General features: G+C 39.5%; 1 long non-coding RNA gene across 1 annotated transcript; it reads right to left on the bottom strand.

Annotated features, from left to right (window-relative positions):
- Nucleotides 1–12,862: 12,862 nt before the first annotated feature.
- On the bottom strand, nucleotides 12,863–23,794 carry LOC116659240. The gene is made up of 4 exons (XR_004314479.1): nucleotides 23,417–23,794; nucleotides 22,593–22,805; nucleotides 15,277–20,042; nucleotides 12,863–13,077 (listed from the first exon to the last, which is right to left on the bottom strand). It is a non-coding gene; the product is annotated as an uncharacterized LOC116659240 (long non-coding RNA).
- Between the last annotated feature and the right edge of the window lie 340 nt (nucleotides 23,795–24,134).

Here is a 24,134-nt window from a genome sequence, read left to right as displayed (position 1 = left end):
ATTTTTCTGCATGGTGTGAGAGAGTAGTCTAGTTTGATTCTTTTGCATGTAGTTGTCTGTTTTCCTCAATACCAGTTATTGAAGAGGCTGTCTTTTTCCCATTGTACATTCTTGCCTCCTTTTTCATAGATTAATTACCCATATAAACATGGGTTCATTTCTGGACTTTCTCTTCTGTTCCTTAATCTATGAGTCTGTTTTTGTGGCAATACCATGCTGTTCTGATACTGTAGCTTTGCAGTAAAGTTTGAAATGGAGGTTGATACCTCCATCTTTGTTCTTTCTCAAGGTTGTTTTGGCTATTCATGGTCTTTTGTGGTTTGATACAAATTTTAGAATTATTTGTTCTAGTTCTGTGAAAATGCCATTGGTATTTTGATAGGGATTGGATTGAATTTGCAGATTACCTTGGTAATATGGTCATTTTAACAATACTAATTCTTCCAATCCATGAACATGGCATATCTTTCCATTGGTTTGTGTTGTCTTCAGTTTCTTTCATCAGTGTTTTAGAGTTTTCTGAGTACAGGTATTAACCTCTTTAGTTAGATTTATTCCCAGATATTTTATTCTTTTTGATGTGATGATAAATGAGGTTGTTTTCTTAATTTCTTTTTCTGATAGTTTGTTGTTAGTGTATATAAATGCAACAGATTTCTGTAATTTGTATCCTGCAACTTTACAGAAATCATTAATGCACTCAAGTGTATATATATATATATATTTGGTGATGTTTTTAGGGTTTTCTACGTATAATATCATGTTATCTGTAAACAGTGACAGTTTTACTACTACTTATCCAATTTGGATTCATTTTATTTCTTTTTCTTCTTTGATTGCTGTAGCTAGGACCTCCAATACTACACTGAATAAAAGTGATGAGAGTACGCATCCTTGTCTTGTTCTTGATCTTACAGGAAATGCTTTCAACTTTTCACCATTGAGTATAATGTTAGCTATGTGTTTGTCAAATGTGGCCTTTATTATGTTGAGGTATGTTCCCTCTAGGCCCACTTTCTGGAGAGTTTTTATCATAAATGGATGTTGAATTTTATCAAAAGCTTTTTCTGCATCTATTGAGATGATTATATGATTTTTATTCTGCAGTTTGTTAATGTGATGTATCACATTGATTGATTAGTAGATACTGAACCATCATTGCATGCCTGGGATAAATCCCACTTGATCGTGGTGTATAATCTTTTTAATGTATTCTTCAATTTGATTTGCTAATATTGTGTTGAGTCACTTTACATTTATGTTCATAATGAAATTGGCTTTTTTAAAATGATGTCTTTGCCTGGTTTTGTTATCAGGATGATACTGGCTTTATAGAATGTGTTTGGAAGTGTTCTGTCCCCTGGAATTTTTTGGAATAGTTTGAGAAGCATAGTTATTAACTCTTCTCTGAATGTTTGGTAGAATTCACCTGTGAAGCCATTTAGTCCTGGACTTTGGTTGTTGGGAGTTTTTTTTTTTTTTTTTTTAATGACTAATTCAATTTCACTACTGGTAATTTATCTGTTCATATTTTCTGCTTCTTCTTGGTCCAGTCTTGGGATATTGTACATTTCTAGGAATTTGTACGTTTCTAGGAATTTTTCCATTTCTTCTAGATTGTCCATTTGATTGGCATACAGTTCTACACAGTAATCTCTTATGATCTTTTTTATTTCTGTGCTGTTGGTGGTAACTTCTCCTTTTTCATTTCTGATCTTACTGATTTGGGGCCTCTCTCTTCTTGATGTGTCTGGCTAAAGGTTTATCATTTTGTTTATCTTTTCAAAGAACCAGCTCTTAACTGCTTTTTCTTATGTTTTATTGATCTTGATTTAATTTATTTCTGCTCTGATCTTTATGAGTTCCCTTCCTTCTACTAACTTTGGGTTTTGTTTTTTTCTTCTTTTTCTAGCTCCTTTAGGTATAGGGTAGGTTGTTTATTTGAGATTTTTCTTGTTTCCTTGGGTAGGCTTGTATCAATATAAATATCTCTCTTAGAAATGTTTTTACCCTGTCCCATGGATTTTAGATCATTGTGTTTGTTTCCAGATATTTTTAAAATTTCTTCATTGAACCAATGGTTGCTCAGTGAATATTGTTTAGCCTCAAAATGTTTGTGTTTTTTGCAACTTTTTCTTGCAGTTGATTTCTGTCCAGTCTCATAGAGTTGTGGAAGGAAAAGATTCTTATATGATTTCAGTTTTCTTAAGTTTTCTGAGTATTGTTTTGTTGTGTAGCATATATCTGTCCTGGAGAATGTTCCATATGCACTTGAAAAGAATGTATATTCTTCTGCTTTTGAATGGAATGTTCTGTATGTGTCTATTAAGTTTATCTGGTCAAATGTGTCATTTAAGGCAAGTGTTTCCTTATTGATTTTCTGTCTCGATGATCTGTCCATTGATGTAAGTGGGGTGTTAAAATCCTCGACTATTATATTAATGTCAATTTTTCTCCCTATGTCTGTTAATATTTGCTTTATGTTTTTAGGTGCTACTATGTTGGGTGCATGTATGTTTATAATTGTTATATCTTCCTAGATTGATCCATTGATCAAATCCAATAAAATACTGAATGATGAGATAAAGTTGTACTTACCTCAGTTCCTACTAAAAAGTACGCTGTATTTATTTGGAAAGAATGTCTTGATAATCTCTGTTTAGGTGGCAGAAGAGGTCTGGAAGACAAGTGTCAGTACTTTGTGTTCAGGGTGTTGCCACAGAGTGGAGTTCAGAGTTCACAGCCGTGGAATTGACTGGGCTCTGAGCAGAGTTAATTAGATCTAGATGTCTGAAGGACAATTGCTGACATTGACATCTGGGTTATTCCCGTTTGTCATATGGAGAGTCAAAAATAACCTACAGCAAAAGCTGTAGTCATATGAAGGTGTGACTGGGGCCAGAGGATCTTCTTCCAAGATGGCTTGCTCATACAGCTGTTAGCAGGAGTTCTTCATCAAGTGGACCTCTCCATAGGACTGCTTAAGTATCCTCATGACATATCATCTGGCTTTCTCCAGAATAAGTGACCCCGGGCAAAGAAACAAGGAGGAAGCTACAACATCTTGTATGATCTAGTCTAGGAAGATATATACCATCACTTTTGCTATATGCTGTGCATTAGATGTGAGTCATTAAGTCCATCCCACACTCAAGGGGAATAGTTAAGTTTCACATCTTAAAGGAGTATCAGAGAATCTGTGGACATATTTTAAAACCATCACAAGATATTAGTTGTTTTTCTTAGCAAAATAAACCATTAAAAACAAGGCAAAACCAAACAGACTCCCTAAATATAACTAGTCCTTGTTATTCATTAGAAGAATACATTTAAGAACAAATTTACCCATGTCTCCTTTCATTGACAAATGAATTATTCACAAATATTCAAAATAAACACATGCCTAAGAGTCTGAATTTCAGGGTATTATATTTGAAAGTCAACTCTCAAAAGAGCAAATTTTAGCTTAACCAACTCTGGAAAAATTGAGGAAAGGACACATAAGAGAAAACTTCTAACTCAGCAGTTTATAATAAATAGTTAGCTTTTAAGAATTAAATGAATCAAAAAAAATTAAATGAATCAAAGTGATTCATGATACAGTATTTTAAAGATCTAAATCCTAAAAGTTTTTCTTCAGCTAAAAAGGATCATTCTGTTATACTTGTTTGCTACAGAGCATGTAAGATTTTCTACAAATGAACAGATGTAGCAAAAGAGCAAATATAAATCCTTAACAGAATTTACACTAATCTACCATCTCACTGCTTTCCAGAAGTTTCTAGCCTGAAGGTTGCCCTTTCTCTCAATTCCTGAGGTGGAGCACAAAGGCAAGATGAATAAGAGATACTAGGTAATGCTAAATAGCTTTGACATTAAAACCCTTCCTTTCTTCTAGGGTCAACCTCTATTAGGATTGCTTCTGAATTCTTATGTTGTCTTGAACTGGGGACACCTTTCCAGAGGGGGGAGTTCAGAAAGCTTCTTTTTTTTTCATCCACTTTAAAGACACCTGCTACCCCCAGAGAGGTTTGGAAAGTGGAAATGTAGAGAGATGCTTTAGCTATAACCATTGACGAGGAGCTGTTCTTGGCTATCAGTGGTAACATGCTCCTTATCACAAAAGGATAATCTCATACCACAAATAATTGTCAGGCCTCAAATGCCAATAGTGACTCCAGTTAGGAAACCTCTCCCCCTCCTCTGTCCAGTCCTGCCTCTAGTTTAGGTTGTAAACTCTGGGAAAGAAGGGATGTGGTGGACCCTGTTTATTGCCCTAACATCCTATTGCCTAGAAGAACACATTACTGCAGTGGATGCTTAGAAATTTTCATTGAAGGAATTGCCATTTTTAAAGACAATGATTGGTGGACAATAAGATAAATAGAACAAAAACTTGCTGACCAAAGTTCAGTTTCCTTAGGCCTTAAATTGTATGACATGGTGTTGGGATCCTGGATACACTGGCTTTTCAAGTAAAGTTCCTGTTAGATCTTTGTGTATGTCAGGTTTGAGTCTATCACTTTGGGGAATGGTTGCCCTGTGTGCCGTAGTTTACTGTGACTATGGGATGTGAATATAATCTCAGAGGGCTATGAGGTATCATGGATTTAATTTTATCTTGTGTGTTTGTATTTAGGGGAAGTTAAAATGTAATAGGTACTTTTTGGGTAACAGCTTAACACCAAATTTATAAACATACTCTTTTGAAAATATGGTTCCCTAGATATCCTGGAAATATTTGGAAATCTTGTAATTACGCTGAGTCTTGGAGTCTGTTTTCGGTCTGTAAAGTGTGATATTCAAAGTTAAAAGGGGTAAAACAGGTTGTGAGGCTTTGGGTAGGTGTAATTAATCCTTCCTGTAAGACTTTCCAGAAAGCAGAGTGGCTGTAAATGTTGGACTCTGTTCCCTAAAAATACACAGAAATTGATCAATCATCAGAAATATTGCTTATATGTAATTTGAAACTACATTAAAAGAATTTCTTCTCAATATTTCAAAGGAAAAATTTCCTATTTATTCATTTGTCGTTTCTCATCTTTCTTCTCAATGTTAATTTTCATGTTATAAGAAAATTGCTCCCTTGATTAGCATTTAAAATCCCTTCCCTGGGGATGTCTTTGTTTTGCCTTTCTAGTTATTTATGCCATCAAAGAACAAATTGTTTTTAAAAAAGCATTAACTTTATCACAAAACAAATATTTACCAATTATTTTTTCTGGTGGCATTTAGTGCTTATTTCACCTTCTCTCCTCCTTCTGTGTTTATAGTATATTCACACACTAGGTACTTAACATTCCTTCGTGATTCCGCAACAGAACTTCTTTCCCCCCAGACATCTAATTAGTGTTTTCTGTCACAACAGCGTATTTTTTTCTGGCATAAAATTGCACATTTTTTTTTCTTGGTATTGGAGAGGGTGTTTTAACTGGGGGAATTCACTGACTCTGTGGATCTGTCTTCAAGGCTGGGTTCACAGCAGCTATTTCCATAATGGTCCCTGATCAATCCTAGTTTCTAATTTCTTTTTGAATGGAATAACACGTCCTTTGGAAAATAATGGTAGCCAAATAAAGAAAACCACTCTTTCAGAAACACCACTTTCCTGGGAGTAGCTACCATTACTTATAGGCTGGTGTTTGTCTGGTTAGTTGATGTTTACCAGTACGCACAGTGGCTAGTCTTATCAGAATCTGTTGTCCTAGGCATTTCCCCTCCCTCTTGGTATGTAGAATTGTTCCCTTTTGGTAAATATTTGGATGTTCTGAAGCTAGCTCAATCAGCTGTACCTTATTTTTGAGTTGGGGACAGCTGGTGAGTGTTACGCATGCGTGTGTGGTTGGGTTGTTCTGTCCTTTCCTTTCCTCTGAAACCACCTTTTTGAAATAAACTTTATATGGGGAGGGGACTTGGAGGAGGAAGGTACGTACATTCATAGTCTTTTCTGTGTTAACCAAAAAAAACTTTTCAAGGTAGAGCCTGTAGTGAGGTGAGAGAAGAAGAAGATTCTGAGAAATGGCCACAGGAGAGCCTTGAGTTGGAATTTGTTCTTACCTAGATGGGCTTTGGCATGTCTGTGGAATTCTTGATAAGGCTTTGTCTGATTTATAGGAATGAAACAGCACTAAGCAAAATTAAATATCTAAACTCCTGTCCCTTCATATCGCCAAGGCTTGGGAAGTGGAAAATACAGGGTTTGTTTTCATTTTTTTCCCTCAGGTAAAGTTATCTCAGAAACAAAGATTAGAGTGGGCCCCTCTCTCCCCTGCTCTCTGACTGGGGGGCTTTGAGTACAAAGTCAGTTATGCAAAATGAGTAAGTCCTCGGGATCTGCTGTCTAGCGCAGGGCCTAGAGTTAGCAATACCATACTGGGCGCGTAAACATTTGCCAAGGGGTTAGGCTTTGTATTCAGTGTTCTTATCCACACGTACAAAACATAACCAATAGGAGAGTGGGCGGAAGCTTTTGGAAGGGATGGACAGGTATATGGAGTAGATTGTGCTAATGTTTTCATGGTTTTACATTCGTCTCTAAACTCACCAAGATGTATACATTAAATGTGTGCAGCTTTTTGTGTGTCAGTTATACCTCACTGAAGTGGTTAAAAAAAAAGAAAAAGTGAGTGTGGAATTTGAATCTTCTCTGAGTTTGCTGGTCCTTTTGCTTTTGCTAGTTTCCCTTCTTACCATATCTCATTCACTAGGAGTGAAGTGGCAGAGAAAGTGTCCCACTGTTACAGGGAATTTTTAAGAAGAAAGAAGAGGTTCAGCTTTATCCTCTGGCCCCCAGCATGGCAGGTACAGCCGGTGAGCCTTCTGAGATTTGTGGAGCGTGGGTGTGCCAGGGTGATACGGTTTGGGTGAGAGGGACAGAGCCTTAAGTCTCCCACAGTCTTGCATTAAAAATGGAAGTTATCTTGATCAGATTAGTGTTCTTAACAGTTACCAAAAGTCCTCCTGATTTTTCGGAGGGTTCTTTTTGTCTTATGCTAAGGAAGACATACCTCTCTATAAAAAATTGGATCAGAGCTCTGTTGTTCAAATCGTGGCTTCTGGATAGGTGCTTCAGGGGTTCTGCAAACATTTGATTCAAATATTATTCCCATATTTACCTTAACCATTATACTATATAAGAGTAAATAATGCTAGCTGCCATAACAAAGTTCCAAACCTTAGTTTCTTAACACAGTAAATGTTGACTTCTTGCTATTTCAAATCTATTATGATGTTCCTGGTTTGCAAGTGGCCTTCTCCATGGTCCTTGTTGGGGAGCCTGGGCTCCTCCTGTCTTAAGGCTTTGTCCTCCTCTCTGGGTCCTCAGAGTCCTTTGCAGCCAATGGGCTGTTGAGGAAAGGTTTCACTTTTTGTTAGGTAGCTCTCAGGCAAGTGGCTACCAAGAAGGCTAGCATAATGCTGTACATTAGAAATGGACACATTATAACTGACGATACTTCAATGAAAGTGCAATAGCAAAAAAAAATATGAAAACGGTTATATTTATATGTGTGTGTAACTGAATCTCTATGCTGTACACCAGAAACTAACACATTATAAGTCAAACATATTTCAATTTTTAAAAATGTTAAAAGAGGCAGACAAAAAAGTGTACAATCTGTATAATTCATCACTCTCAAAAGCGCTTGCAAAGAAAATGCAAAAAAAAAAAAAAAAAGATTCTGAAACGGATGTAAGTTTGCAAGTCTGCTCTAAATCCTGATCTCATTCATCCAAAAAACTTTCCTGTTCTTAGTGACTAACTTTATAGCAGTTAACAGAACTTATAAATTTATATCCATAAAATATTTCTCTCATCTGTTCTGGATGCATTGAGGTTGAATGTAAGATTTATCTTTTGAAAAAAAAAGGGTTCCTTTAGCAAATTAGAAACAGTGATCTCTAGAGTCTCTTCCAGCTCTAACATTCATGCTTTCTATTTTTATATGCCATTGAAAGAAGACTAACTCTTAATTGCATGTAAATGGTTCAATGCAAATTACTAAAATTCTTTCCTTAGTAGGAAAGTTAAGTTGCACTAGGGAAATTCTTGCACAATGTGCTTCCCCAATTTGTCTTACATCAACTATTTCTAGAAAATCCTAGTGGCTTGAAATCTCCAGAGGTGCTGCCTGCTAGTTGATAATTCATGCTTAGAGTTTCCACAATTTACTTGAAATTTTGCAATTGAAAGATGGTTTTTTTGGCTTGTTTATATCCACTCTCACCCCTCTTACATTGACTATAGTGTCAAGTCAGGGATCTGTTTAAGTCAAGAGCCACAGGCCTGCCAAAGACCAGCAGAGATTCTTTCTGCCTTGGATTCCTTCCTGATTAGGTTGGGATATCTGCTTTGGGACTTGCTGGATCGCCCACTGTCCCTTTAGGGGAGCAGCCCCCTCCCTGCCTCACTCAGGGGCTGCCTTGGGTCTGAAATACACAGCCTGGCAATTCAGCCATTAATTAGATGTTGCTGAAGCTGGAGGTGCTGGGGCTTTTGTTTTCAGGGTTGCAGTTGAAGTGAAGGTCATAATTCCTGTTCCCATGACTGCTGGCAGCAGCCGCAGGGTTGCTAAGGGAACAGCCACAGACCAGACCGTGATGGGAGAAGTGAACTCAGGTGACCCCACCTGCTTGCAGAGATGGAGCCACATGGAGATGTGCCTCCCCTAGGGAGTCCTTGTAGAGGGCCAGGCTCCTGGATCCACCCTTGCCCTCTACTGGATCAGCGCTGGCATCCTAGATGCACAGAGGGGACTTTTGAAGAACAGAGTTAGCCTTACAGAACTGAGCCCTGAGGAATTGGAGACTGCAAAACTTATCTCTAACTTCACCTGTGTGCAATTAGCCAGGGACTGTGGTTTGCTTGGTTTGACATCTGCTTATACTGAAACTGGTCACATCTGTAAGATCTGCTAGATGTGGGTTGTGCTTGATTTGCTACACTTGCAAAAATTACCGTTTTGAGTTTGAAAGCAGATGCATTTAGATCAGAGACCAGAGAAGAAAAAAATGGTTTCAGAATGCTGAAAAGGGCCTTGGCAGCTTAAAATGGTGTTTTCATTCAGGGCTGAGCATGTATGTCAATGCAGATATAGGAAAATCCCTTAAAAATTTCCCTTACAAGTGACTATTAAAATTTCTATTACCGTTAGTCTTTAAAAAGCAGAACAGTGTGGAGCTGGGACAGTGACACTCAGATTCGTATTTTCTTTAGCCACCCAGTGTGTCCTTTGTATCCCCTGCATCACTCATGTTAACCTTTCCATAATTTCTGTCTTCCCTCCTATTTTCAATCTCTTTTGGACTCACACCCCTATTTTATTTTTTTAACCAACCCACTGCAAAGAGTGACCAACTTGAAATGCCACGGAAGAAAAAAATGTAAAGTTATGAAATACATGTTTTATATACTCCTTGGAGAAAATACAGCAAATTCAGATGAGAAAAAAAAGGAAAACTAAACCACCCGTTTGTTCCTCTAGATCCATCCTTCTCCACTCTGCTGAGTGCCTGGCAGGCTGACCTGCCTTCAAAGCCCCGCAGCCTTCTGCTTTCCCCTCGAGTTTTGCCAGTGTGAGTGAGGTGTTGGGCTGTTTCCCTCGCTCCTCCCTGTGGTTGCCGCCTGGCTGGCTGTGGGTCTTGATTGACACGCAGAGCGCCTATCAGGCAGCCCTCTCAGCAGTTCTCTCTCTACAGGTTCAGGAAGCAGTTCCCTCCCCAGCCCCTCCGAGTGTAGGCTGGTAATGGGGTCTACCCTGGAAGCCTGTACCATCCTGCACTTATATCTTGCAAATAGTCTCTTCGTATACTCTCCTTAAGTCACTTGGTTTAAGAGTTTCATCTCTTTTCTACTGAAACCCTGGGTAGTACAATCATAATTATGACACAGAGAAGGGAGGGTATAGCTCAAGTAGTAGGGTGGGTGCCTGGCATGCACAAGGTCCGGGGTTCAACCCCTAGTACCTCCTCTAAGAATAAAGAAGTGAATCTAATTACCTTCCCCCTCCAAAAAAAATAAAGCAAACAAACAAAATTATGACCCAGAGATAAGCACTGATAAGCATTTTAGTATATTTCCTTAGCTGCCTTTATTCATGGTCCTATGTATGGGCAGCAGGTTTAGCATTATTCTGTGTATACATCTTTATGTCTTCTTTTCCCCCAGCAATTACTTGTGAGAGTGATCCTCTGTTAGCAAAACCTCCCGTTCCCCGAGTCATGGCTTCTGTTGGCTACACTTTGTCCCACTGTATGCGTATAACTTGAATTTGTCTTAGGGTGCAAGAGCAGCTCTGTGGTCTCTCTGTTCGTCCCTTCAAACTGTGTCACTCCCTATTTCTTACCTGTGTCCATCTCACAAGGTAGAGGATTTGATTGGGTCCGTGTCCCCACCCAACCAGGGACACCCCTATTGGGCACAATCTTAAGCCAAGTTTCCTCATGGACAATCAAGCCTATTTATGTTCAACCCTCACTCACCTCAGTGGTTAAGTGACTTCTCCAAGGTCTTACCCTAATGAATTGCAGAGCTGGAACTTGAACCGATGAATGCTGCTTCTAAACCCAGGGCTTACCTACTCCAATATTTTAGGTTTACCTACTTGTAAAACTCACACTCTGTAACTCTAACCGTGGAGACCACAGTTTTAACTTAAGGAAGAAGGTCAAGTTTAAAAAAAAAAAAGTGTGGTTTTAAAGAAATGAGCTATCAAGCCATGAAAAGACATGGAGGAAACTTAAGTGCATATTACAAAGTGAAAGAAGCCAGTCTTAAGAAGCTGATTACTGTATGATTTCAGCTCTATGACGCTTTGGTGAAAGGCAGACTGTGCAGACAGTGGAAGGATCAGTGGTTGCTGGAGGTTGGAAGAGATGAACAGGTGGAGCCCAGGGGACTTTTGGGGCAGGGAAAGTACTCTGTGTGTTACTACAGTGGTGGGATACGTGTCATCGTGCATTTGTCCGGACCCATAGAATGTACACACCTAACAGTGAACTGTAACATAAACTGTGGACTCTGGGTGATGACTTGTCAGTTCAGATACATCAGTGGTAACAAGTGCATGTCTGTTGTGAGATGGTGGAGGAGATGGAGTATGCGTGGGGAGAAAAGGGTGTGTGGGATCTCTCTCTCTTTCCCCTCTAGGAACCTAAAACTACTCTAAAAAACAAAGCCTATTTAATTGGCTTCTTTTACTTTATTTCATTTTATTATTATTTTTTAAATTGAAGTACAGTCAGTTACAACATGTCAGTTTCTGGTATACAGCATGTGGTTCCTTTTAAGTAGCCATCATATTAGTTTTTACTGCCAACACATTTGCCGTGTCTGACTCTAGTTTTCCTTTAAGAAAAATGAGCAGCAAATGTCTGCAGTAAATTGACATTCCCATCTCTGGGGCTTTCCCACTGGCAACCGATTTTCCTATTATTATTTTAAAGCAGTATCGGTCTGCTATTTTCAGGTAATACAGACACATAATCAGTTATAAAATATATCTAGCTCTGAGGATGTTTTCCTGCTGAAGAGTTTCATACCCAAGCCTTGTAGTGAATATTGAAGAGATCATTTTTATCTGAAGCCCTGGAGATTTAGAGGAATAAACTAAAAGCTTAACTTGAGACTTTCAAAATCCTGAAGTCTATCCAGACATCCATCATACATGACAGAATGATTATATTGTGTTCAGAATTAGATGCAGAACTATATGTATGCTTCACTGAGTTAATCTGACTCTCAGTTCCAATGGACACCATGTATATCTTTTCTTCAATATATCTCCAAGTACAGAAATGTAGAGGTCAGAGCTTTGAAATGCCTGTGCATTGATTTCTTTTTGTTTAAACGGTATAAGGAAATACTCTTCATTAGAAAGGATCATAATGAACATATGTGGATAGGTTGCCTTGTTGGTTGCTCAAAAACTAACAACTGAGACCAGAATGTAAACAAGAGTCTTTGATTTAAGAAATGCACAAAGGATCAGTGACTAATTTGCAGTGTGGGAGTCCCTAGTGTGTATATTGACCATTCACCCTTTCAGAGTGCCCTTCCTGTTGATCAGAGGTTATGACAATCATGTTTTGGAAATTTGGTCACCTCCTGGTTTGTAGAATTGGGCACAGAGTTTTGTTTTTTCCTTTGTCTTCTGAGATAGATTCATAGGCAGCTCTTATTATTTACACTAAAGGGGGAGGGGAGAGATGTAGATGTATAACATTGAATTATCCTAAAAACATTTAAGTAGCTTAAAAAATCTGGATTTAGAATTAATTGTTTATTTTCAAGTAGACGATATACTGTATTCACTTTATTTTCTTTGGACCAACTTAAAATTTGTATTACTTGAGCATACAGTGGTAAAAGGCAGCAGAGGCTTTTCTGGACCATGCAAGGCAGCAGGGGAAGAGAATGAGATTTAAATTTTGCTATGGGTATCGCCATATTGCTCACACACACTTAGATAACTTGGTTCTGTGATATTGGCTCACTGTGCTGTCTTTAAAAAGTTATGTTTTAGATAAGGAAGAAAATAAAATAAGATTCTATTCCTGCTGTCAATTTGCTATTTGGTCAGTGTAGGCTGGGGGTGACCAGCTATCCCTGTTTGCCTGGGACTGAGGGGTTTCCAAGGATGTGAGATTTTTAATTTTAAAATCAGGATGAATTGTTCCTTTTAGCTCAGGGGAGTAGCTGTGAATAAAGGAAGGGTGGGTTCTCCTGGTGGCCTGGGCCAGATAGATAGTGCTAAGTGTAGAATGTCAGGGACAGTGAGCAAAAATAGTGGGTTAAGGAAGGGGCTAGAGCAGAGTTAATTAGAGAGGCTGAGGTTAGTGGCCAAGTCAAAGCTTGAGAGAGTGAAGGGGTGCCCTTGTGTTAAACCAAATGAATTTAGAACAAGCTAGGCCCATTCTCGGTGAATAATGAGGCTTGCTTCCCCCAGGATTTCCAGAAGAGCTGGCTTCTGTAACTGTCTTCTCTGATTCCTCCTGCTGCAAGGCTGGGCCTGCCCAGGCACTTCCAGGGCCAGCACTGGAAGCCAGCACTGTGCTTCAGGGCAGTAGGCAGTTTCCATCCTATGTGCGGGATAAAGTAAACATTTCATCTGAGTAATGAACTCTTGTTACTCATTTTCATATTTTAAAAGTGCTGAGTATTTTATTTTACGATTGTAGAGGAGAATCGGGTGATACTCCATGACACTCTGAAATGCATACTCTAAAAGTTACCCTCCCAGGGATGAGGTGGTCTGGCAGCTGACAGGTGGTCTGTGATTTCACTGTATTCTTTCTCTATGAGAAGAGAGGCTCAGATCCCTTTCTGGGTCTGCATGGGTAGGATTCCTGTCCAGCCCCAGTGGGGTGTGCTTGCCTCTCTGCATCTGTGGGTGGGAGAGGTGCTGCCCTGACCCGTGGTATTTTTACTACTGTACCAGTATTAACTAATTCAAAAAATTTAAAAGTGGGACTTCTTTTTTTTTTTTTTAACATTTTTTATTGATTTATAATCATTTTACAATGTGTCAAATTCCAGTATTCAGCACAATTTTTCAGTCATTCATGGACATATACACACTCATTGTCACATTTTTTTCTCTGTGAGTTATCATAACATTTTGTGTATATTTCCCTGTGCTATACAGTGTAATCTTGTTTATCTATTCTACAATTTTGAAATCCCAGGCTATCCCTTCCCACCCTCCACCCCCCGGTAACCACAAGTCTGTATTCTCTGTCTGTGAGTCTATTTCTGTCCTGTATTTACGCTTTGTTTTTGTTTGTTTGTTTTTGTTTTTGTTTTTTAGATTCCACATATGAGCGATCTCATATGGTATTTTTCTTTCTCTTTCTGGCTTACTTCACTTAGAATGACATTCTCCAGGAGCATCCATGTTGCTGCAAATGGCATTATGTTGTCGGTTTTTATGGCTGAGTAGTATTCCATTGTATAAATATACCACCTCTTCTTTATCCAGTCATCTGTTGATGGACATTTAGGCTGTTTCCATGTTTTGGCTATTGTAAATAGTGCTGCTATGAACATAGGGGTGCAGGTGTCATCCTGAAGTAGATTTCCTTCTGGATACAAGCCCAGGAGTGGGATTCCTGGGTCATATGGTAAGTCTATTCCTAGTCTTTTGAGGAATCTCCACACTGTTTTCCATAGTGGCTGCACCAAACTGCATTCAAAGTGGGACTTCTTGAATGCAGAGAAAATAGGGGGAGGGAAAGAATGATGAATCCAGGAATGGATCCAAAAAATATGTGCTATGATGTTTAGTAGGATGGATGGACAAGGGCCACAAGTTGGCTCTGTGCCCAGAGAGAAACATGAGTCGGTGGCCTTAAGAAAAGAACAAGCCAGAGATGGAAGAGGCGCACAACACTTCTTTGAACCAAAGCATTTATTCCAGGGGTCTTCTCAAGGAGGACACTTTGAAATATAATGAGTAACCTTCTCAGCAGTACCTTGATAGGCATTTCATAGAAGTGCTTCCTGTAATGTTCTTCAAATAAAGGCTAGTGGTGTCAGTCCACGGTTCAATTCAACAAAATACAGACCTTAAAATTTTTACAGGACAAAGTGAACTATAGATATAGCATTTTAAAACAAAACTAAATAAAATTCATCACAAGATGGAAAGAAAAAGATAGAAAACAAACTGTGGTTCCCAAAGGGGAAAGGGTGGGGAGGGATATAAATTAGGGGTTGGGGGTTAACAGACACACATTACTATATATAAAATAGATAAACAACAAGGACCTACTGTATAGCACAGGGGAAAATATTCAATTTCTTATAATATATAATGGAAAAAAATCTGAAAAGAAAATATATATGTGTGTATGTGTATAACTGAATCACTTTGCTGTACACCTGAAACTAACATTGTAAATCAACTACACTTCAATAAAAAAGTAAATAAATAAGATGGAAAGAACTAAATGAGACAGTCTAGATATGAAAATCAATCCAAGGATAGATTTTAGAGTATGAAGAGGAATGCCTGGATTTTCTATCCTTCAGGCAAAGCTCCACAGTGATGTTTCCCCCGCAAGTGTTTGACGTATCAGAAGGAATGAGTCTGATGAGAATTCTGCCTGACAGATACCTCCTGGAATGCTCTCTGCTATGTGGCCAGCTATGCCTAGAACCCAAGATAGAATTCCTCGGGCAAATGTTGAGGCTTCAAACATGGATGTCACCTGAGAGGAGAGGCCTTTTATTGGGAGTGGGCCAAGGAATGGTTGTGGTAGTGCCAGAGCTCTCCTTACCATTCGGGTTCTGTTCCAACACATGGCTGACTGGAGGCACTGACATTCTCTTATCTGTAAGACAGTGTGGTGAGAATGCAAGTGTGTAAAAAAGGTTAAGCTTTGGGTCAGGGAGAACTGAGGTCCTTTTATGGCTAGACCTCAGATGAATCTCTTTGGCTTCATTTTGACACTGTTCTCAAAATCACCTCAGATACCTGTGTTTCACTCACTCTCTGAATTTTACTTTGGTTTTCAGAGCACTGCTGAATGTCACCAACTCTGAGCATCTTGGCCTATGTTTTTTCCAGAACTCTCTATTTTCTTTTTTTTTTTTTCCTTCCCTCCTCCCCTCCATCCACTCTTCTTTCCTTCTTGACTCCCTGCCTGCCTCCCCAGCCCCTGCTCCTTAATTCATATCTAAATTCACAGACTCCCTCAGAGCTTTAAAAGAAAAGTATTTGTCTTCTCTACCTGCTGCTTAAACTATCTGGGGATACACAGCTCTAATTTCTAACAGAATTTCCAGTACTTTCCCAAATTAAATTTTGATATATATTTTCACACAATTGTTTCTTAAGAAACATATATGAACAAAAACATAACTGTGTATATAATTTATTTCAGTCCAATGATTCTGATTCCAGATAGTCTGAAGACACCCCCAAATAGATAATGATTTGAGGGTAGAGTAAACTGTGTGTGTTTTGTTTTTTGTTTGTTTGTTTTGTTTTGTTTTGTTTTTTACTATATTCTGTCCTTAACAGGTTTCAGAAGGAGAACTGGACACCATGGGAGTTACATGTTCTTGTTAGTAATTTTATCTTGGGATGCTAATCACATTGTGTACAATTTCCTATTGATCTAATGTTTTCATAATCCTTACAAGCTGGCTATTTCCATGTCATTGGTGAAAACTGATATTTGAGATAATATTTTTAGTTTGAGAGTTTTCCAGAGACAGAGATTGTTTTAAAATCTTACGAGCTATGAGACATTTTATTTACATCGCAGTTTTTCAGTAACTGTTTTACTGATACTCCATATTTTGTGTCTAATTTTGTCAAGAGACATACTTTTTTGACCAAATTTCTCATGTTCTATTGGTAACCTTGAAGCTGATCTCTTTCCTATTTCAAAATTAGCATTTGGCACCTATTTATAAATTAATAAAGCTGAAATGCCACTTTCCATATCGTGCAATGTTTTTTTCTTTCTTCTTTGGCATTTCTAGCTACTTTTTTTTTTTAAAGTGTCCTTGGGGTAGTCATTTATTTTGGATCTTAAATATCAAGCTTTCAGCTTTTGTCCTTTTAGAGGCTGTGTCACGAGGCTGAACTCTAATACTTGAAAATGATTAGTGTTAAATACTTCACAAATGTTTGGGTAGTTTATCACCTGCATTGCCTCCAGCTGGTTCTATAACTTCAGGTATTTAGTTCCTGACTCTGCTTCAAAACGTTTTGACATATTTTAGTAACTAAACAAACCACACAGTGAGGAAGAGGTGCAAACAACTTGCTTGTGGTTGTGGTTGTCAAGGAAACCATTTCCGTATATAATGTTTGACAACAGCCCTATTTTTTTTAATACTATAAAAACAAAGTTTGTTTAGTAATGTGGAGAAGTAAGTATACAACGAAATGAGCCACAAGCCAACTGGAAGTTATAAGAATGTACCAGACTGCAAAATGCTAGATATTAATTAATGTGTTGTTTGATAACATAGACACAAAGCTCAAAGCATGGTAGAATGGGAGTGGGAGTAAAATTTCCTTGTTGAAACAAGTTCAGGTTCCTGCTAGGTTCTCGAAAGATACTGTATGCATTTTTAGGGGAATTGTTTTATTAAACAGACAGACAACCCCATCTTTGCCATGCACAAATTCATGGGATGGAAGTTTAAACCGATTTGATAACATAACCAGTTGGAGTTTTGACTGTACTGCCCAGTGAAAGACTGGGCCACTGGAGACTACAGGGACTGCAGGAAATGGACAGCCTGTTGGGGCTTTTTTTTTCTGGTTTATGCTACGTTTTGCTTTAAAAGGGAAAAAGTGAGTTGTGGTACATGGTGATGCTAAAACTCCTTATAGGGGGGGAAAAGATCCTAGAATGTTAATAATAGATGAAGTCTATTTTGTTTAGCCTTTTCTCAAGGTCTGTATGTGTAGAACAAGACCCTAAAGAGGAAAAGATGATGTTGGTTTAGACACTGTAGCTTTGGATTCTGAAATTTTGGGGTTCCAGTTTATAAATCATGAATGTAAAGTGTGATAAGATGAGGAGAATGTTGAATTGTAAAGTGAATGGTTTTGCAGAGAAAAGTGGTGAATTGAGCCTCATTTGAAGCTATTCAACCTATGAAAAGGGATATATTAAGAGATGCGATTTGAAATGTTGGCAGTCAGATGAAAGTCCAATTGGAAGAGATAATTTCCAAATAGATTCTAATGGTTAGAAGAAATTGTTTCTTTCTTGACTGAGCAATTTCTTTCCTTATTTTATAAGCTATTGTGCTATGTATGTAAACAAAAAAAGAGTTTAATACCTCTCTCTTCCTTTACCTTTGATGTGGGAAAATAACTGCGGCATATGATACAGTAAAATGCTCTTGTTTTATTTTCTTTACAACTTGCCACAAAGGAAATATTTAGATGACTTAAGATGTCCGAAGATAGAGCTGGCTCATCACTGCCTGTGGCCACACATATAAGTACATTTTACTTCGAAGAGACTGTGAAATACTTATCTCACCCCACTGCCCAGCACATCATTTTCATAAGTAGTTTAGTACAGAGGAATACAAAAAGCAAAACAGCATTAATACATTGTAAGGGCATAATAACTGACCTAGTGAAAGAGAATGCTTACAAGAAAGTAAATGGGAATGAACCGGAGGAGGTGAAGAAGGCATCACGAATGAACCGCAGACCCCTGGGGCATTTTGGTTTGTATAAAAAGGTCCTAACCTGGTGCTTAACATGCAGGTGATGAATTTGTCCTCTTCTGTTACCGCACCTCCTGGCACTGCCAGCCGTAACTTTGTTTTCTTACCTTTTCTGTTCTCTTAGAGTTGCTGTTTTCTAATCAGTCTACAAGCATGAGAATGGCAAAAATGGTGAAGTGTGTGGAAATCGTGTATAAGCCTCAGTTAAAAGGAAAGGAGAGTGTGTGTTTAAAGGGCTGTCACATACAAGAGGAGTTTAACATGTTCTCTGTGGCTTTCACAGATGGAACTAGGGGCAGTGGGCAGAAGATACATCTCAAAGTAGACGTTGTTTCTCAGAGGTGCTAAAACTAGGCTAGGCTGCTTTAGTACGTGGAGAACTCACCACTGTTGGGGGTGGACTTAGATGATTACCTACCCTGTGGTGTGCTTGGGTTCCATTTTGGCAGAGGGTCAGGGGAGTGGTTTTAGGGTTTTCCCTGCACCAACTATCTCCTTTCTCTCAAATGGCTTTCCCCCTTACACTAGAATTTCTCATGTCTCTCTCTTTAATCCAAGCTATTCTCCTAATTTCCTTATCATCCACACTTTCCATCTAAGGGAGAAACAGGTACCCAGTCCTATGGGTTTGATCTCCCTCCTTACTGCCTCTTTTCTGCCCTCTTCTTTCTGTTCCACTGCTGCTCCATCATAGATCTTGTCTTTCCCTTGAGACATGAGCCCCTTGAGGGCATGTGTTGCCTTTTATTATTAGGTTTTGTATCCCTAGTTAGTTAGCATAATAGCTTGGTACTCAGTAATACATACTCACATGAATACATGACTGTCAACAATTTACTTTGAAGCCACTTGTGTTGAGAGGCACCTTGGTCTATTCCTTCAATAAATATTTTTGAGCATCAACTCTGTGCATTGGGGATATATGAATGAATAAGACATAGTAATTACCCCCCCCTCCAAAGATCGTGGTCTAGTTGGGAGGAAAGTATGTAAAGAAAAATTGATTTTGCTCAGGCAATGTTATGAAAGAAATATATACCTGAACAACTTAATTGAATCTCCAGGGTATCAGGTTCCCACCACTTCCCAGGGACCACACGGCTACTTGAGGCACGTGTTCTTTGGGAAGCCAGGTCAAGGTTGGGGCTTAATAGGACTGAAGTAGCTCCTCCTGGAGGTGACACAGGACACCAATATTTGAGGGGGTTAACTAAGAAGTTTAGAAGGCAAGCCAGAGTTCTGGTTCTGACTCCCAGTCTCTGCTTGCTGGGGACTGCCTGCCCTTAGTCTAGAGATTCTCATGTTTTTAGTTTTCTCCTTGGCCTCATCTGTTTCGACATCAAACTCTGTTCCACACTGGTTCACCCTCAAACTGATCACTTCTTAGAATTAGAGGGCGCATACAGTTAATGGAGCTTTGATTTTTCAGCCTGCTATTTTGTAGAGTTCAGACTTTCTGCTTGGCTTCACAAGCATAGTTAGCTGTTTTATGATCCCCTAGGTTATTTATTCTCCTGCTTCCAGTTTTATGAATCCAAGCAAATGCACCAAGTGTCAGACGTGGGAGGCTCCTCCAGTGTTACGTAGTCTGTTAACCAGCTCATTGGAAATGCTTGTAAATGCCTGCACCTTCCCTGTACCAGATATTCTAGTCAAAGTGTTTTTTTCCCGAAGCTTTAATGAGAGTGGTTTTATAGACCACACTGGATTTAAGAAGGAAAAGAAAACATTCTTGGCTGAGTGTGGCCTCTAAGACTTTCCCTCGTTACTGTAATGCCCTTCGTTCTCGGCTTCTTTCTGGTCTCTAACTTCTAAACGTCCTCAGGCTGTAGTCCTCCTGCAACAAAATGTGATTTTGTTATTTCATCTGTTGTATGCGCCTCCTACACAAACAGAATAGATATTACTATTTGAATAGAGGAGGAGGAGAAATATAGGAACTGTGTCTATGTGTGCATTTATGTATATAAATATGAATGTACTTGAGTGCCTGTGAACACGAGAAGCAGAAAAGTCAGGGGTAAAGATCAGAAGAGTGAATAAGAGAAACAAATATGGAAATAAAACTTGTTTTTTTCCATTTGTGACCTCACGTTTTCCTTTCCTTTCTTTTTGTCTCCAATTTCCTTCTGTTTAATCTCTTACTGTCCTGACATTCAGGACGGCAGGCGTCTGACATGAGCTTCGTCTTGTGAACCCTGATTCCCAGCTCCACCATCTGTGACTGACGCCATGTGTTGAGCTGGTGACCTGTGACACACCTAAGCCACAAAATGCCATCACATCACAGTTAACTGAGGAACAGGTAAAGTCTAAAGTCTGTGAGTGGAATTGTGAAAGATACCCTCAGGTTATTTTCCAAAAGCATTTGACTTTTTAAGAAATGTCTATATTCTGATTTTATGATCTGGCCGTTTACTCATTCACCAAAAATGTTACATGCCAGTGATGCAAAGCTTACTCCATTGAGTTATTCCACTGCCGCCTTGTGATGATTGGGTGTGGGATGGGCTGGTAGGAGAAACTCCAAAATAACATGTGTTCCACTCTTTCCAACTCATTTAAAAGTTCCAGTTAGTCTAGCAGGCACTCGTTTGGGTTATTACTTTCCTGTTCGTGAAATCTCCTATACACGTGCCTGCGCTAATTTGGCGTTTCTCTCCATCTTTCCACTTTCAGTCAGAATTAAGCAACTAAATTCTGCTATCATTTATTGTTTAGCCTCTGCATATCAGCCGCAGCATCGCTAGTGTTTTCTGGCTTCGCAGGAATGGACATGCCCTGGAGTAAATGCCACCTTCCAACCTTGTGTTCATGGAAGGCTTGGATCCCAAACTCACTTAGAACTCTTGGGCTCAAGATCACTTAGATTTTTCCTCAGTGGTTCATTCCAGAGTTGGATAGTAAAGAACTACAATGTGATATGGCCAAGTCCAGATTATTAGGAAAAAAGATTTTGGCCTAGATAAGCTCAAACTTAAAATATGTCAACTTGCATAATGAAAATTAGGCAGAATATTTAAGTCAGGCATGAACTAATCATCTTTTTAAGCTTATCCAATTCTCTCTGAAAATTCCTGATTATGTGGGAGTTGCTGATCTGTTTTTCAGATTCTCTGGGGTCTCCTAAGGTCATGTTCTGTTCTGGGATTCAGATTTCTATGCTTAAATAGAAGGCCACATTCCAGGCTGCCATTTCTAAAGAGGGTAAGGAAGAGATTCCCCCAGTCCCCTGAATCATGAGAACCGGTGTAGCCCAGCTCTACCTTGGGGCAGATGAAGTAGTCGCTAAACTGCCTGTCCTTGGAAGCCTTCCTGAAAGCACCACCTTACCTTGGTCTGAAAATCTCCTCTAGTGTATTCTAGGTGGAAACTATTGTCTCCAGATGACTATTGTCAAAACAGCAAGGAAGAGCCAGAACTGATCACTGGTATATAGTACATACTGAGTTCAGGGCTCATATGTGTTTGTCCAATGGATGGATAGTTCTTGTGGGAGAAGGAAGGTCCTGACTAAATCTGATTCCCTAGTTAATGCAAATAGACAGTGTTTGTGACCAGAGAGAGTGTGGCTGGAGAAAGACATTCATGACAGGCAAATGGTGATGGCGTGGAGGGAACTGTGCTGCACATCTGGATACAGATGCTGGGAACAAAACCCTCTAGCAATACTGAATCAGGATCTTTGGGGAGTCAGGCCCAGGAATATGCATTTCCCCTCCCCATACTCCACAGGGTATTTAGACACAGCCATAGTTGAGAATTATTCCAAGAAAAGAAAGTTTCCTAGACCAGGCTTGAATTTAGTACTTTCTGGATATGTGGAGAGACAATAAATGCTTGCTGACTGACTGACTGAAAGAATGAATAACTCAGGGACCAGGAAGAACCTGAGTCCTTAGTTACAGTCACAGCCTTGCTGCCCACATTGCATTCAAGCCTGGACATCTTTACCAGCACTACCACTGGTAGCAGTCCGGAGAGCAACGAGGCGGCTAGCTGAAGGTGACAACTGGCACAGCATCTTGGGATGTTTGGGGTTCTGTTCAGCCTCACTCTCCTCCCCTAAAAGAGGTAGATTGACATCCCATCTTCTCCAGCTGACTTATGGCATGAGCATGATTGAAAGTAATTTATGGCTCCTTCCCAGGCTCAGCCTTGGAGCAGGAAAGCTGATGCAAAAATGGTGCATGTGACAGAAACATGGCCTTGCAGGACCCCCGAGGAGCTCCAAATCAGATCAGCTGTCCTTCATTAATCAAAAGTTGGCTGTGGCTCACTCCTCTATTTGGAACAAGTCTACCTCTCCATCATTATGGCAGAATGGCAGCTTCGTGAAGAAGGTTTTAGCATGCAACTCGTTACACACTTGTTATTGTAATCTCACCCTGTGAAAGGAAATGTCTCAGAGGCTGAATCGAAGCTCATGATCTGCAGTACCACCTTTAGACCATCTTGACGCCTTCTCCTCTATTTTTGGATTGCTCTCCTCCTCCTTCCAATGCAAATTGTGGCTGGTGCTCAGTGAGGATGTCCTTATGCATTCAGCTGGAATCTCCAGCAACAAGTTAGGACAGGGACTGTCTTCAAGGAAGAAGCACTGGCAGAGGGGAGAACTTGAGATCAGTGCCATTTAGTTAAGCCCTACTGGCAAGTGCTCTGCAGCACAGAAATTCATTGAGACAGATATTACTAACCCCACATTACAGACGAGGAAACTGAGGTTCCAAGATTTTGAGAAACTTGCCTAAATTTGCATACACAATAATGTCAGGGGACAGTTAAGAGTAGAGGGTGAGAGGTAGAAGTGACGAGGAAGGCACAAAAAAGGAGAGGACATGAGAATTAGTGATAAAGCAAGAGGAACTGAGATGTCACAAAGAACAAAGAGAAGGGTTAATTCAGTGCACTGTTTTGTTTTTGCCTTACCCTATTCACCCGGAGTTCAGCTACAGATCATTTGGAATTTTGATCAGTTACCTATATACTCACTGCTGATTTAAGGGTCTTGTCTATACATAGTATAGCCCCAGAATCCCAGTAGGGGAAATTCTTTGGGCTGAGCTGGCTCTGGTCTAGTGTCGGATCAAGCACATGGGGAATTAGATCCGATCAGGGGACCAGACATTCTCTACTGCTGGTATCAAGCCAGTGTGACCCAGTCTGGAGAGAGCTGTTCCCTGCCCCAGCCCTTCCCTCTTATATGCTCACCAGGCAAGGTCATGCACGTTCCAGGAGCCATGTGTCTGTGCCCTCCTCAGTCTGTCATTGCTCTGTGCCTCTTGCTTCTCACTGCAGCAAGTTGGACCGAGTCACGTCACGTCACATCACATCACATGATGCAGTCGGAAAAAATGTTCTGTTTGACAAATGTTTCTGCCACACTCTGCCTGCTCAGCTATAGATAAAATAAATGTGGCAGGAAAGTACTTGCAATGTTAATGATATATTTCTTCTTGTATCTTCTTGTACATGATGAACACTGAAAGTAACTTTAAAATAGTTGCATTTCTTATACACCTGGGCTGAGATTCACTACCTATTAAATAATCTTCAGCCACTGAGGATTTGGTGCTACAGCTGTGACATTTTAAAGCTGAACAAGTCTGATAATTTTAGAAGCCTGATAGTTATGCAAACTTGAGAGGGCATTACAGTTTGTTCATGGTGCCTTTATAACTCTCTGGCAGGTAAATATTAAAACTGTGTTTTCAGTTAGGGACCTTGTTTTCATTAACCAGGTCCTTGAACATTTAATGAAAGCCTGGGAATTGCCACTGCTTGTACTTCTAGAGAAATTTTTGTCATCTGGGAGCACAGTAGTGATAAGAGACTAACGTGTTCTTAAGGTCCTGACCCTTGAATTTAACTGCATTATGATTATATTTTTTCTTTGGTAGTAGGAAGCAAGGCTCAGAAATAGCTCTTC

Source organism: Camelus ferus, chromosome 23 (genome assembly GCF_009834535.1).
Source record: "Camelus ferus isolate YT-003-E chromosome 23, BCGSAC_Cfer_1.0, whole genome shotgun sequence".
Classification (NCBI taxonomy): domain Eukaryota; kingdom Metazoa; phylum Chordata; class Mammalia; order Artiodactyla; family Camelidae; genus Camelus; species Camelus ferus.
The sequence above is the reverse complement of the archived record's forward strand: the minus strand, read 5'-3'. Positions and strand labels throughout refer to the sequence as shown.